General features: G+C 40.7%; 1 protein-coding gene across 2 annotated transcripts in view; it reads right to left on the bottom strand.

Moving 5' to 3' along the window:
- CHCHD3 (coiled-coil-helix-coiled-coil-helix domain containing 3) overlaps positions 1-13,019 on the bottom strand; it is a 267,701-nt gene that overhangs the window by 225,546 nt on the left and 29,136 nt on the right. The gene's annotated exons all lie outside the window — the stretch shown is intronic.

The raw sequence follows: 13,019 nt of genomic DNA, 5'->3' as shown, positions 1-13,019 counted from the left end.
CAGGTCCACATCAGAGAAAGATTTACACACTTCTAGATAGGCCCAAACTGGGGGGGAAAAAAAAAAAAAAAAAAAAGCCTTCTTCACCACAGGCTACCATTTGGTCTTCCAAAAATCAGTCATGAACCTACTAAAAGTCCAAGACTGGATAGCCTGAATCAAAAATAGCAGACTCATCCCCCCATCTCTTAACCAGGGCTAGAGAGCTCACCCACACCAGCTACTCCTGTTGCTCTCATCAAATCATTGTTACTGCTTTGGTCTTATCTGCATTTGGCCTAACCCAGCACAGTCTCAAACTCTCTCCGATTTCATAAAGACACTGATTATTATTATATGGGATTATTTTATTTCCTAATGTGTACCAAATATGTGTATCATATTTTAGAGCATCCCAAAAAGCTAAAAATACAAAAGGTATCAATTAACCTTAAGGAACATGGATCTAGTTCACATGTTGCAACACACACTAATCTCCCCCCAGCACCTCAGTGAGCATCACAGATCAAAACAAAAGCAATTAAGATTCTGTTAAGAATGTAGGAAATTTCTGTATTTTTATGGAGACTCAGTTTACCCACGCACTGTTTTATTGCTACCTACTTGGACTCAGATAGTTACTTCTTTCCAGATACTCCCCTAGTGCTAAGGAGATAGGGTGGAGTGTCTGACCATCATTAAGGACCATCAACAAGTGAAAATGTTATTAAAGTTAACATTTAAAATCAAATATACACAAGTTGAGAGGGAAGGTCCTGTACATCTGGGGTCAGGCTTGAGTTATGAGGGATTACAAGTATTGGTTACAAGGTTCACGAGACACATACATATCACATAACCAGCATAGACCCAGATTGGGGTGCGGGAGTTTTTAAAGTGTCAGCACATGCCCTGACAGAATGAAGGGAGAGCTGCAAAATAAGAGAAGCCAACTCTCTCCAGATCCCTAGAGAATGAGGTGTAACTACAGCCATTGACACCCGGAGGCTGAGCAGCTCAGGAGAGAGGTACCAAAGAGCATGTTTCCTGAAAAAGGAGGAACCTTTTGGCTGCCGGACTAGTTGGAACAGATGGAATTTACTGAAGGGGTCAGAGAGAGAAACTGTGATTCAGAGGAGAAGTAATGAACTGGATGACTACAGACCAACAGAGGGGTCTTGGAACCCTGAAAGGACATAAACCCGAAAGAATGCTCAAAACTCATGTGAACCCGAGGCAGGTAATGGTATATAGATGCTCATTGTTTTACCTGGATCTGTGTATCTCATGCTGTTTCAAGTAGAGAATTATTGTTCTAGAAATCCTTCCGCAAGGCCTGTGTCTGTTTACTTCAACTATCACATGTCCCTGGGAGGGGTAAATTATAAACCTGAGTGCCCACAAGGGTGGAGCTCTGAGGAAGGAAGTGCTTACGCTTTTGGGGTGTCAATACTCAACCTTGGAGCCTAGGACATTTAGATCACAAGGTCCCATTTCCAGGAGAGGTGTGTGACAGATAATTCAATAAGATCTACCAAAGAGATTGTAAAAAATTGCCTTAAGTTTAAATATCTTTGGAGTCCCCTGTATTATAAATGTACAGTTTATGTATAATGGTGGGATTGTATGCAACTTCTCTAGGGAAGAGACATGGCCAATGTAAACCCTGGGAAATGTTATGAGCTTCAAAGGGCTATTTTAAATGATATGCCAGACAAGAAGGAACTTTTTAAGTGAGTTTCCTAGGACATACCCAGGGGGAGGAGGTAAAAGCAAATTCCCACTTCTGGACCCAACCTTTCAAAGCTACACACTAAGGAGAGAACCACTGTTTGACTAACTACCTATTCACAGATCAAAGACCCAACTAATATAAAGGAAAGACTAACCTCTGCATAGAGGTACTTGTTCTGAGCAAAAGGCATGATGAACTTGTAACCGCAGAATAACCCTTGTGTGAGATTTGAAGGACTGAGCGCTACCAGAGCTCTTTTTGGAGCTGGGGTGATCTTTGGTAAGCTTATTAGCATGTGTATAGGTTCTTTAATTGTTCTATGTTTTCTCTGTAATGTTTTCACCTTAAGAATAAATGTGCTTACTTAGAAAGACCTGTGTTGTACATTATAGCTGTGGGTAATTAAGCTGTTTGTAAGTTCTGAGGCAAAAGCAGCATACGCAGGGAACAGTGCAGCCTGGAAAAAACTCAAGACAGGAGGGAGAGACATGTAGGTCTCTGCCCAAGAGAGGTGACGCCTGGGAGCTGGAAGCTGAGAAGTGGGTGCCCTTGCTGGACTAGAGAAGCCAGAGCTAGTGACTAAAACCTTCCCAAACAAAAGCACAGTCTCTAGCTCCAACATCTCTGGCACTCCTCCTGTGCACAGTCTGTCTGGTACTTCTTGTCACAGTTCAGGACAACAGCACCTGTATTCCCTTCCATAGTCCAGCAAGGGCATCCACTTCTAGACTTCCAGCTCCCAGCCATCTACTCTTTTGGGAGGAGAGCTGTGTGTTCCCCTCCTGACGAGGGTTTTTCCAGGCAGCATGGTTCCCTGCCTACACTGCTTTGTTTGCTGCTCAGAGATTGTAAACAGCCTAAATGCCCACAGTTATAAGGTACTACACAGCCATAATACAAGGACTGCAAAAAAACGTTTTACGCTAATCAATCTGAATACATTAAACTTAACTCTGAAATGATATTTCAATATTTCACATCTCTACTCAGCTCTTGGCAACATACGCACGTATACAGCATAACAATTATACTGCTTACCAGCATCACTATCCTGAATTTTATTGTTCTTGTGTAAGAAAAAAGTTAAAAGAAGTCTAATGAAGCATGGAACTGTCTTTTAAAGTATAATAAATAAGATTCAGATATCAGCTAATACAGACATAACACATTTAACATGATCAATCAATCACATATTGATCAGCCAAATACTAATAGGGAATAAAAACAGAGTGGTAGATCGTTGATTAAGATACTGTTATATAGGTGGAATGCTTCCCAAATGAGAAATTTATGATATCTCACTGAAGATTATAATTTCAAGAGAAGGAGGACTTGGTATGAGAAAAAACAAACAGTCTCAAAATTTCATTTGTCAGGAAAACAAAGAATCTGAAAGAAACCGAGTCTGTTAGAACAGGTTCTAAGTAAAAGCAAAAAGACTTTTAGCATCTAATGGTAATTTCTGCTCAGATCAAACCATATTCAAAACAGACAACTGGCAAAAAAACTACCAAAGAACATTAGAAGCTGGTAGATAGGTCTGGTCAAACAAGTGTCATCTAAGGAAAGTAAAAATAGAGCGGTTGCCAAAAAAATAAATAAAAAGGTATAACAAAATGGAACAACAACAAAAAAGAGAAAATAAAAGGCAGACCCCACATTTTATTCCTATAACAAATCTTGAAATGTTTGCATCTCACGGATATTATACAGTTCCATAAAGAACTGGTGAATGGTACTTCAGTATATACACTGTCAAAACTAAAGCAAAGTGGTTTTGCACCATAGCTCAAAAAATATACACTAAGAAAACATAGGACCAATGCTTAATCCTAACCCACCACAAGGTTTTATCATGCTAGTGGACAACTCCAGGACCAATCTATAACCCCAACCACACCAGTCTTCAAAATATGTAGTGAATTTAAAATACTCATGGATTGACCAGCCCAGAAGACAGAGAGAAACATCACTGAATATATTTAATTACATCAGTAATAAAAAAAGTCATTAAAAAAACTCCAGGATAAATTTGGGACACCTCACACGATTTCTTAAATTTATCAGTAGTACGGTAAACAGCACAAGTGCCTTTACAAAAGGCTACCAATGTTGCCAAACACTGAAAAAAAAATACCAAAGTGATGTACAAGTCAATATAAAAAGTAAATAAATATTTGTATTTACAGTATGTAAAATCATATCACACACAACCCTGGTATAGCTCCTGCCTGACGGTCTTAAGACTAGTGTGTTTGGGGCAGGGTGGATTAGTTTAAATCACAAAGGAGGAAACCTTTATTTAACTCATTGATTGTCATCTTGTTTCGCATTTCTACTTTTTTTAGTTTCCTAAAGAAAGATTGATTCTCATTGGTTGGTAATCACTAATGAACAAAAACAGCATTTTGTTTTTAATTAGTTAAATAAAACTACTCTCGGTATGCTGGATACACAAGAGAAAAAGGTTATAAAAAAGTTTAACAAAACTTGTTTTGCATTTAAAATGGATTTATCAAACTAAGGAAGTATTATCTGTAGTTAGTGAACTGAACTGTTTCTGATGAATATGTCCTTCAGGATTTAAGAACAGGTACATCCCATCCTCCTGCACCTGGTTTTTCTTCTGAGATTGGAAGAGGAAAACAAGCTTTCCCTGTTTTTTCAATTTCCAAACTGTTTCTTAACTTTGAATGAATGAACTAGTCAAATAAACAGAAATGAAGAAAATATTCTCTCTGCACTTGCGGAAAAGCCTATTGATGTCAAAAGCTGGTTTAGCACTTCAACAAACTCTGGTTTCAGGTGCCTAGTCAGTGACTTCCACCAGTTCAAAGGTTTGACTTTCTTTAATGATTTTAATAGTTTATAGTAAATTTATAGTAAATTTAGACCATAACATAAGTTGTCAATTTCAAATATAGCAGGGGTCTCAAACTCCCAGCCCGCGAGCCTCCCCAATGTGGCCTGCGGGGCTCCAGCAGTTTTGGGGCCGGTTTTCTCCCTTGGCCCCACCTGCCGCCCTGCGGAGCTGAGCAGAGTCTGCCTACGCACTCCAGTGACTGCCGGCCCCTCCTTGTGGCCCAGGGGCGTGGCAGGGCTGTGCCTCCGCGCGCTGCCTCTGCCCCGAGCGCCCCTGCGGCCAATGAGATAATGCGGGGTTGGTACCTGGGGGCAGAAGCGCACAGAGGCCCCCCAGCCCACCCCGCCCCGCCTTGGAGCCCCAGGTAAGCGCTGCAGCCCTGACCGCCTCCCAGGGCCTGCACCCTCACCCCTCCCACCACCACATCCTCCTTCCGCCCCCAAACTCCCTCCCAGAGCCTCTCCCCCATCCAAACTTCCTCCCAGAGCCCAACCTCTAACCCCTTCTGCACCCCAATCCACTACCCCAGACCTTCTCCCCCACCCAAACTCCGTCCCAGAGCCTTAGGCAGGTGGAGGGGCGGATTTTTTTTTTTTTTTTTTTTTGCGCGGGGCGGGTTCTGGGCGGCCTGAGTGACATTGGCCCGCTGGGAGGATTTGAGGACTGGTGCTGGCCCTAAGGTAAACTCAGTTTGAGACCCCTGAAATATAGGTTTATTTTTAAAAGTAAACCTGTAATTTAGATTTTAAAAATCTGATTTTTTTCTTCATTTTTAGTTTTTAATCTATCTTGTTTTGGGACTCACCTCACTGAGCCTGACGTGCTCTTTAAGGCTTCGGAGTTCGAAAAGAGTCCAGGCTGTGCCCCTAGCACATTGTCTGTCTAACATCTCTTGCTGAGAGCTGAGACCATATGGTCCATCTACCTAGGACCTGTGACTAGTAAAGGCTCTTCCAAACTCCCAATAGCTTCAGCACATCCTCTCCCAAAACTCCAGTTCTGTGGATGTTCTGGGTTCACAATTTAATTCTTCTGGGGGGCAAGCAATAGGTGAAGCAACAAGACATATAGATAGAATTTGCCTAGGATTTTAAACACTATTACTCTTTAAATAGCTGTTGTCAGTAGCTACCGGTGTGGTGCTCTGCTCTTGTTCAATGATAACAGTCGGCTGCGTGCGTGTTCCCTCTGTGTGCTGCCCCGGCTCTGCGCAGATCGCTGACACAGCAGACCCTGAGAGAACCTCCACAGACTCTAGTAAGGTACGAAGGAACCCGAGCCAGGTTTATTGTCAAACGAAGCACAGTAATAGTTTCCCATAGACTCTACAAGATATACTACGAATTTGTGCCCCCTGGCAATGGACTGGCTCAGTCAGTGGCGGGACTATCCACTGCCCCGTAGGCCAGACAAAGATGTGCACTCCGGGACCTACTTTTATACAGTTACAGGACAGATTACTCATCCCTACTGACGTATTGAGGTACAGCCCGTTGACTCATTAGGGTGCTGTCTCCTCCTTTGATCATGTTGTTTCAAACAGATCTATCCATCATGCTGTCCTTTTGACCCTGTCTTTATGATGCACCTGCCTGTTCTTTGTGATCTCTGTGGAGTGTTCTGATGTCATCTTGGCACAAGTTCCTCCTATTAGCACTTATGTGTGGATGCACCTGCTTCTAGCAACCCTCTTCTCACCAGCTTCTGTGAGTGGGGCCTGCCTCTGGCTCACAGCCCAGCTTTTGCTTAAGAGTGCCTGGAAGTACTTTGGTTCAGGCTTCAGTCCTCAGACTGGGCCTCTGACACAAGAGTTTATGTTTCAGGGCCTCATCTTACTACAATAGCATGAAAAATACACAGATCAAGACAGAACAAGAACACGCACCATTATATGCAGTTCCCCATCTCAGTTTCCTCACCATTCTGGACTATTCTTTGGGCTTAGGGACGCGTATTGTGAAGACTCCAGGCTCATCGTCCTGCATCTGGCTTCTCACCCGAATCATATTGTGTCTCTTCCTCTTTTCCAAGTCAGCCTCCTTCCTTTCACCTTATGGTCCTGCAGTAAATCAGGACCCCGCCCCCTGAAAGCATGGCTCTCTCTCCTGCCCAAGCTTCCTGTGCATCTGTGAGAGACCCTCAAGTTTGTAGGTGTCCCCCACCAAGAGCCCCAGATTTTTGTCTTCTGCTGCAGGGGCCATGTCTACATTACAGGCACTACAGCGGCACAGCTACAGCCCTGTAACTATGCCACTGTAGCACCGTAGCTTAGACACACATTACAGCAACAGAAGGAGTTTTTCCATTGTTTTAGTAACCCCACACCCCTGAGTGAGGATAACTAGGTCAATGGAAGCATTCTTAGGTCGATCTAACTGGGTCTACAACAGGGGGTAGCTGCAGTGCAGCACTATAGCTATGTTAACCTAAGTTTTAAGTGTAGACCAGGCTTACAGATTTTCATTTCTCCAGCCCCCGAGGACTTGCCTACACTTAGTACACTGCAGTGGTGCAGCTGCACTTAGTGAAGATGGTGCCTATGCCGACAGGAGAGCTTCTCCCATCAGCACAGGTACTCCACCTCCCGAGAGGCAGTAGCTATGTCGACAGGAGAAGCCCTCCCGTCAACATAGTAATGTCTACACTGTGGGTTAGGTCAGTATAACTATATTGCTAAGGGGGGGGGTGGATTTTCCACAGCCCTGAGCGACACAGTTATATTGACATAAGTTTGTAGTGTAGACCAAGCGTAAGTGCAGGTCTACATTTAAAATGCTGCATCGGCGCAGTTGCATCGGCGGAGAGTTAGGTTGCTAGAACTACATTGCTCAGGGGGTAAAATCGTGGTACTAACATGAGGTTTCTAAGCCATCACTCTGTTCACAAGGATTGTAGGTTACATCCTCTCTCCCATCCTTTATTTAAAGTATCAGTTCTTCAGGACAGGAACTGCATCATACTATACATTTGTACAATGCCTAGTAAAATGAGGTTCAATTGTGGCAGGGGCCTCTAGTCCCATCATAATATAAATAAATAAATAAATAAATAAATAAATAAAGCAAGCTGCTACAGCAACTGTGGAAGTTTTATCAGAAAAAGTTCAGTGCAAATGTAGCTGTGAAATAATTGGAGAGTCTGCTGAACTACCTGTGAGTAATGGAAGCAGTTACACAGGATAAGGACACTGCAGACATACAAACTAATTCTTTTGCAGCAATCTTTGCCTCAGAAGATGGAGAGTTACCTAACCCAGAGCTATTACTTTCAGGTAAAAAGCTGAGGCAGAGATGAAGATGTCAAATTGAGGAGGCGTTTGAATAAATTAAAGAGCAAAAAGTCATACATCTCTGAAGGAATTTAAGAATGAAGCGCCAAAGTTGCGAACAAAATGATACACTAATTAAAATCAATTACTATGCTGGAGGCTGAGAGGGGACCAAATGTTTTACTTAAAAAAAAGCAATAGGGGAAATCCTGAGTTATTGTAGCCAAACAATTTTACTTTGGTACCAAGTAAGTTAGTTGAAAAGATCATTACAAATAGAACTATTAAAACAACGGTAAATGAAAATTATTCAAATCTAATATAATTCTTTGACAATACATCAACAAAATAGTGGATGAAAGATAACCTTTGACAAAGTTATTCACAAAAGGCTGTTAAGAAAACTAAGCAGTCATGATGTGACAGCTAAAGTACTGTCATAGATTAAGAACTAGCTAAAACAGAAAACAAAGCAAAAGAAAGTAGCATAGAAAAGAAAGCAATCAGTGAGGTGGCAACATCTGCAGATGACTACCCTAAAATCACACATGGAGACTACTGAAGACTGTGAGGAACTTAAAAGGGAACTTAGCAGGTGGACACACTGGTAGAAGAAATTCAATTTTGATGAAAAGGTAGTGCACATTTGAAGGAATAATTTGAATTATTCATGCATGTTGTTGGTTTCTAAATTGACTACAACCATGCAGGAAATATTTGGGTGTCCTGGGCAGTTCAAAGAAAACTTCTGTTTGATGTTCTGAGATGGTCAAAAAAGCAAACAACAAAATGTTAGGAGGAAAGGGAATAAAAATAATGCCAGAACAACAAAAATTAGTAATGCTCCCCAGCCCAACTTGAATACCACGTCCATTATGGCCATTTTATCTCAAAAGAGATACAGCAAAGGATGGGGCTTTCTAAAGATCTATCAGCTCATCCAAAATTTACGGGCTTGATAAAGGAATCACTTAGCAGGGTTCTATGGCTCACATTATGCATTAGGTCAGATTAGATCATCATAGTAGTTGCTTCTGACCTTAAAAAATCAATTAATATATGACACAAGGGGTCTAAAAATGAGAACAGTGAAAAAAGTGAAATTGGTTAATTGACAGAAAAGACAGGTATATAAGATAATGAGTAATATGGAGAAGGAAAATCAACGGCTTTTACTTACCCTCCCATAATACAGAGATAAGGGGACAATGCAAGGAAGCTGAAGGGCAACACGTTTAAAATTGATAAAAAAGAGTGGGGGGTTTAATACAAAATGGGCGAAGAAATAGAGCATCCACAGTAATGCTTTATGGTATAAAAAAGGTAATAGGAGTATATCCCAGGGCATAAGAAAACCACTGCTAAATGTTGGAAAGAAATTCTCCCTCTGAGCATATTGTTCCAGAATTGTCTACTACAGGTATCTTGCACTTATTTCTGAAGCATCTAGTACTATTAGAAATAGAATACTGGGATATACAGGTCACTGGTATGATCCTGTATGGAAATTTCCTATGTTCCTATATACACTAAACACTTACATTACCATCAAGTATGGGACAATGCTCCTTAAGATTGTCTCCAAAATTACCATCTGTCTCACTATCTGGCCAGGCAACTGCAGCTCTATAGACATTCAAGTTAATGAAGATGTCAGGAAGAAAATTCTTAACTGCATGATAATAATCATGAATACTGAATCAGAAAGCACAGTGTTACAAACAACTTGGCGACCTGAAACATTAACATCATCAAGCTAAGGTTTTATTATGTATTTTATTGTGCCTTCAGAATTAAACTGACTTTTCCCTCACCTTCCAATCTGAGACACAATATGCAAATAACTTCAATTTCATTGTTTGCCACTTAATAAGCACTCCGATTTGGACCACAGCTAAGTTCCACTCATTACATGACAGCTATATAAGTTGAAAACCAATGGAAACAAGAACCTTGCAACTTTCATTCTTCTTTTTTTAATCTAGCCAATTGTACAAATTGTATGCAGTGCAAGTAAATTAATAATTTCCACCTGGCCAGAAAAATATATTTATATTCTTTAATTTTTACCCAATTAGGGGCTAGAACCATCCCCAGATGATACATGGACTGAAACACAAAGTACCCTGAGCTATTAGATTTTTGAAGCATGACAATAGGCAGTTTTCCCCTGGGATAAGAAGTCAACATGCAGACACAAAGAAGACTATAGGATATAGTTAAAACAAAAAAATCTCAAATGAAAATGCCTTTTCCAAAGGGGATTGACGAGATGCCTAATATGTCCGATACACTGGAATCCCTAATAAGTTAAACAAACACTAGCTTGATTTTATAATTAACGAAAATCTTGCGTTTAAGGCACTAAACTGGGATTCAGGAGATCGGGATTCAGTTCCTGGCTCCAACACAGACTTCTTGTGCTATCTTGAGCAAGCTACCTAATCTCCCTGTTCTGCAATTCATCACCTGTAAAATACTGAGGAGTTGCAAGGATAAATTCATGAAATGATTTTGAGGTGCTCAGACACCACAGTAATAGTGCATAAAAGTACCTAGATAGAGTACATAGTTGGGCATTCATATACCCTACTTACACTGTAAACTCTTTGCTTCAGGGACTATCTTTGTGTTCTGTGTTGTGCAGTGCCTACCACAATAGGGTCCTAGTCCATGAATTTGTAGACACTATGATAATACAAATAATAAAAACCACCACATATGCTAGTCAGAAATTATGGGAAGGTCCAAAACATTAGTGCTTTACAACAACAAAAAAGTGTTATGGTAATCTTTTGGATAATGAATACTGTATTTAAAAGGAATGAAGCCATCCATATATTTAATACAAAAAAAATCCCCAAGAACAAGAGTTTGGGGACTGGGATTAAAAACAGGCTGGAGAGACGGAGAGAGTTTTTCACCTCCAGGTTTAAGTCCCAAGCAGGAGACCAGAAACATAATCAGTATTACCTGATGACTGTTCAGTGAGTGGCCTATTAAAAATGGGTTGGAGGTCTAAAGCCTGCTCCCAGCCAACTAATGTCCACAACATAAAAGCCACCACCAAAATGGCACCTTTCTTTACACTCTCAAGAGCTGTCTATAAGTAACTAGTCTTGGAGACTGAATTCCTCTCACCCTTGAAATAGGTTTCTTCAGGTCAGGCTGAAGCACATTGGTAACTCAGGGAAAGCTCACACTACTGTTGCCCACACACTGCACATGTTCTGTGGAGACACAGGGAGAGTATGTTTTTAAAAGATTAAAAGTTACTAATGTAAGTAATCAAGTAAGTTTTACACCAGTCTTCTGAAAGTATAGCTAAAGTAAAGTGTGCCGCTGCACATTTATCAGAAATAATTAGACTGCTGATTAAAAACAAAGCATTACAAGCCAGTCAGGAGATTTCAGTGACCCAAGAACAGAACTGGAAGAGCAGAACAAAAAAACCCCAGCCAACCAAAATTACTTGTTGTGCTGGTATTTGGTGGTTGTCAACTACTCCCTGGTTCTTGATCTGTTACCCTAGACTGTAAGTTAGCAGGGGAGGGGCCTTTCCCAACATACATGAAGTGCCAATCATACTGGTGGTGCCATAAAAATTATGTTACAGACACTCTTCCAATGGATTTTTTGGCTTCTGGACTTACTGCCCAACAATGTGAACGAGAGAACACAAGAGCTGTTATGCAGGTTGGGAAATGGAGGTGCAATGTATCTGTTATGAAGTACAACTTGTATTTTCTTTCTACAAAATGATTTTTAAATGGTCTAGTAGTGGCCAAACAATGTTGTATATGTTCTACAAAACAACAAATTTTCAAAACCAATCTCTCACTCCATGGAACAGTCATGAACCATCCTTCCACTCCACCAACACTAAATAAAGCACTGGGGATAGGCATCCACCTTAAAAACCAAAGTATGCTTTTCTCTTTTGAAAGAGACAGAAATCCCTGAGAGGCCCTCAGGAAGTTTAATGATGTGTGTACTAGGAGAAAAGGCAGAAAGATCATCATCCGTAGGGAAGGTATACCAGAATCACTTTGACCGACCTTATTATATACTTTCTGAATTTCTGTATTTAAGAGCAACAGATCAAATCACCAAAGTACAGCCCTGAAGAATGCTATTCCTAAGTGGGTTTCATTTTTTAAGGGCAAATGCTACCCTCAGATACATGCGGCAAACAGCTCATATTTAGTCAGGGAGCTAAATTCACCACTAGCATAGCAGTGGCAATTCCCACGGACTTCACTGGAGTTACAGCCACTTACTTACACCAGTAGTATTTTTGATACAGAAGCTGGGCATGCCTCCAAGGGCAGAGTTTGGTCTTAAGCAGTGGTTCTCAAACTTTTGTACTGGTGACCCCTTTCACACAGCAAGCTTCTGAGTGCGACCCCCCCTTATAAATTAAAAACACTTTTTTATATATTTAACACCATTATAAATGCTGGCGGCAAAGCAGGATTTGGGGTGGAGGCTGACAGCTCGCGACCCCCATGTAATAACCTCATGACCCCCCTGAGGGGTCCTGACCCCCAGTTTGAGAACCCCTGGTTTTAAGTGTTTAGTATTGGAACAAAACATGTAAGAGATTAGCTAGGGTGATTAACACAAAAACCTAATTTTAACCATGCATAGTTCCAAAATAAAGTCAGTAAGTACAAGAGTTAAGGTTCTGAATGCAGTATTAACTACATCATGCTGCACCTCTTGCATATTTTATGGTACATATTTTACAATATAAAAATAAACTAGAAAAAAAAAAAAGATACTACTTGCACCAGATGGAATGTAGCCAAGTCGACATTATGGTTGGAACCTTGGATTTTTCAAATTTTATGACTTTTGTTACTTTAGTCATGAAACCCTAATATTGAATAAATATTGATTATTATTTTTTGCATTTATTTTCCTTGGTTTTGTTTTTACTTGCCTATACTCAACAACATTTGCATTTAATGGGCTTAATTAGTTTCTGACATTGAGACCTCAGTAAGGGCTTGCTGTTACTACCAGCTCACCTGTGATTGCTTCCTGCCAGGCTAGGCTAAAAGACTCACATATCAATTTACACGGATGTATATCTGCAATGGAAAAAACAGAGAACTTTTTTTTAAATGAAACCTTAAGGCAAAAATTTTGCGCTGGATCCTTCAATCCAT

This window comes from Malaclemys terrapin, chromosome 1, assembly GCF_027887155.1.
Source record: "Malaclemys terrapin pileata isolate rMalTer1 chromosome 1, rMalTer1.hap1, whole genome shotgun sequence".
Lineage (NCBI taxonomy): Eukaryota > Metazoa > Chordata > Testudines > Emydidae > Malaclemys > Malaclemys terrapin.
Note: the sequence above shows the minus strand (reverse complement) of the source record. Positions and strands in the feature narration are given on the sequence as shown.